General features: G+C 46.6%; 1 pseudogene; it reads right to left on the reverse strand.

Moving 5' to 3' along the window:
- Nucleotides 1-423: 423 nt before the first annotated feature.
- LOC129058884 (wee1-like protein kinase) lies at nucleotides 424-3,530 on the reverse strand (annotated as a pseudogene).
- Nucleotides 3,531-3,899: the final 369 nt, after the last annotated feature.

A 3,899-nucleotide genomic window follows, 5' to 3' on the forward strand; every position in this document is an offset into this window, starting at 1 on the left:
ACTTATGTGTGTGAGCTCTGATGGCAAGGCAAGCTGGCTGGGTTTAGATCCTGTCTCCTCAACTCTGGGGCAGCATGGTCTTGACCTGCCTGTGCTTTACTTTCCTCCTCTGTAAAATAAGCATAATAACAGTGTCTTCTGGGTTTGGAGCTGTCTCTAGGTTTAGCCTCCCTGCGTTTTTCTGTCCCCTTCACACTCTGGTCACCAGCCAGTCCTGCTTATAATAAGCTCCTCCCATTCCACACCAAGGCTCTGGTAAATTAATGTCTGTGCAGGGTGTGAATGACTGACAGCAACTAACTCAATTTCCTAGCAGCCTAATCCAGAAGGATGCCTTCCTAAAAATAATATTCTAATTTCGGATAAATTTTAATTTATTAAAATTATAATTGTAATTGTTATTAATTCCTGGGGACAGGCTGGTGAAAAAATTTCCTGGGGACAGTCTGATGTCAAAAATCCATTTCCTTTACAGGATTACAAGAAAATAAGAACTATCAATATCTCTAAAAGACCATGTTCACTTGCAGTGTTTATGAGGTTAAATGGTTGATGCAGGATAAAAGGCTTTCATTTGGCTCCTTGACTTTCTGGGTTTTTGGATTTTCCTGTGTTTGGTCATCACCTTCTCTCTCCTCCTCAGCATGGCTGTGCTGGTTCCCTAAACCCACACCTGTGCTCACACCAGGCCTTCTGCCTGGTAGTTCAGCCCATAAACCCTTTTTCTTTTTTTTTTTTTCTAGACAAGTTAAACTCAGGGTGACTTTTAATATGCCAGTCAATATTAATAAAACACAAGTCAAAGACAAATACAAACATATTTTACAACAAAATCAGTGAGAAAGAAATGGACAAATTCTTTTTTTTTTTTTTTTTTTTTGCAAAATACGTTAGCCAGTATTAGTAGTCAAATGGCTAATCACAGAAAAAAATCTATTTTGTAAAAAACTTGGAATGTCAGAAGTAATTCTGGCATTACAAACAGCTGTGTAGAGGATCACCAAGATAAGTTTATACACACATACACTTGAGAGAAACCAGGCAAAACATTGAACAACAGACTAACAATACAATCAAATACAAAACTGGGAAGGAGGGAGGAGGTAGTTTTTTTAAGAGTCAGGGAAGTACATTACCAGAACAAAATTACAAAACTCAGTAATTATTATACTGGATTAATACAAAATTCCAAAGCTTTAAAGTTCAAAGAAAAAAAAAAGGCCAATAGCTGCTTTTCATCAAGACCAGCTGTACACTTTACATATTTGTTTCAAAAAGAAAGCCTATTAACAACAGTAATTGTTTAATGCTACAAGTTTACAGCAGAGATAAAACTGAAATAGCAAATTTATAAGGCAATAATTCCACAGAATTATCATCCCATGTCTCATGCTATGGCTACAAAGTGCTCCCAGTTGGATATACAAGTATAATTCACTTAAAACATATATGTATATATATATAGAGAGAGAGAGAGAGAGAGAAATTTCATACACAGATGCATTGAAGGCTGAGTAGTAATGAGTGGTTTTAGCATTTGCCTTACTGAGAGAATATGTTTGTCATCAAGCCCTTGAATCCTTTCTTCAGGTCACCACGGGAAAAGATACCTTCATTACAGTGCAACAGCACACTGAGAGCAACATACCACCACAGCAGTTAATTTCGGAAAGACTGCGTTAACATCCATCCACCAGTGACTGACATTTTACAGAAGACAGACTGGTAAGACTATATAAAAGCCTGAAAAAGATATGGTCAAAATACAGTTTTCGATTGTAATTCACAAATAAAAGTCCTAATCAGTAAAACTACTGACACCAATAGACAGAGTAATTGCAAATTGGATTCTAGCAGTGATTTCGACCTAGCTTGCTTTTTTCATAGTGTTTTTTGCGGGGTGAGTAGGTGGGAAATGAGTAGTTTAGTATACTAGAAGGCTGACAGAGCACTTCATTTTCTTTCTAATAAGTCAAGATGTTGTGTTCCTCTGCGTGGTGGACCTAGTGGCCTCTGATCAGTGAAGAGTGCTCCTTCCTCAGCTGCAGCCTTTACCATCTATGCTCTCATGAGTTCTTTTTGTAAAAGTGTATTTTTGAATGTTTCAACATTCAATCCTACACATAGTGGTTCTCTACTCTTCCTAGAAGCAGACAGCAGCAGTGAATGCTTTACAAGGGCCATTGCTGAGGGTCTTCTCTCTGGATATGGATGAATCATAACTTTTAGCAACTCTGTAAATTCTTGGGAAAGCACTTGTGGTATCTGAGGTAATCTGTTCTCTCTGATTCCACGTCATTGGTCTCCATTCCTGGGAAGAGCACAGACCACTGTGAGGGCAAGTGCAAGATATCTGCTTTTGGTAGATGGTATAATTCTCCTGTAAAACTTCATTTGCCAAAAAAAAAAAAAAAAAAGACTATCAGTCTCTTCAAATTGTGGGTTAGAGATCCTTGTTACATGCCCATAATCACGAGTTTTACACGTAACTTTGTTGGATGCCCAGTCATCTTCATCTCCTTCTTCAGAGGCAGCACTGGGGATTGAGGTTTGAGACATGGGTATATTACAAGGTTCCTTATCCATGTGAATCAAAGACACTGAATGAATATACCTCGAGCCCCGGCCAACTTGCAGAAGGAGATCCTTCAACTCTGCTTCTTTAAAGTAACTCGTGATTCGGTAATTTTCACTTATAGCATCAACAAACCTTCCACCATCACGGTATCCATTCTGTGTAAGCATATGAGCATCTGCCCAAGCAGACATGTGTCAAAGTACGCGAATGCCGTCCGAGCACTGCGTGAGCATACACTTCTCTCAAAGGGTTCTGCTCATCAACGGAGCCGGCCAGTGACTTTTCTGATCGCTTCGTGGCATAAATACATCTATCCAGCCTCTCCACGCTGTTAAAACACAGAATCAAATTCTGCAGAGCCCATTTTTTCTGGCTCATGAAATTCTGTTGTAGGCCGAGAGTTCACATTGCTTTCAGTAACTGTAATTCTCTAAGCAGGTGTAGTTTCATCTTCAAACGCATCATCACTGGCTTCCATGTCTTCACCACAGGAGTCAATCCCAATACCTCCTCGTTGTACCACGACGCTGTCCTAGCAATGACGCAACACCGAATCCGGAGTAAAAAGGTGAGAATTCACTGGAGGAATCTGTCGCCGATCAAATCCCTTTTCCTGATATTTCTGTGTCTCTGAAGAGGGAACTAGCAGAGGTGAACAGAGCTGGGATCCATCCCTGGAGCTTTGGAGCGCAGACTCCCGGGCGTGTGGCGGCGACAGAGCCGCGCTTGCGGGAGGACTGCGCGGGGCACCCGGGGGTCCCACAGGGACCAGCAGACGCCCCCTCCGTGCCCGGCGCGCCCCGCAGCCCCGCACGAGGCGTTCCCAGGGCCTCAGCGCCCCGGCCGGGAAGAGCCGCCCAGGAATCAGGCGGCCGCCGGGCCTCGACCTGCGACGAGGAGCCGACCCGCCCCACCCCGTGAGTCGCCCCGTCCCGTGACCGGCCCCGTCCCGTGACCGGCCCCGCCCCGTGACCCGCCCCGCCCCGTGAGTCGCCCCGTCCCGTGACCCGCCCCGCCCCGTGAGTCGCCCCGCCCCGTGACCCGCCCCGCCCCGTGAGTCGCCCCGCCCCGTGAGTCGCCCCGTCCCGTGACCCGCCCCGTCCCGTGAGTCGCCCCGCCCCGTGACCCGCCCCGTCCCGTGACCCGCCCCGCCCCGTGAGTCGCCCCGCCCCGTGAGTCGCCCCGTCCCGTGACCCGCCCCGTCCCGTGAGTCGCCCCGTCCCGTGACCCGCCCCGTCCCGTGAGTCGCCCCGCCCCGTGACCCGCCCCGCCCCGTGACCCGCCCCGCCCCGTGAGTCGCCCCGCCCCGTGAGTCGCCCCG

This window comes from Pongo abelii, chromosome 3 (genome assembly GCF_028885655.2).
Source record: "Pongo abelii isolate AG06213 chromosome 3, NHGRI_mPonAbe1-v2.0_pri, whole genome shotgun sequence".
Classification (NCBI taxonomy): Eukaryota; Metazoa; Chordata; class Mammalia; order Primates; family Hominidae; genus Pongo; species Pongo abelii.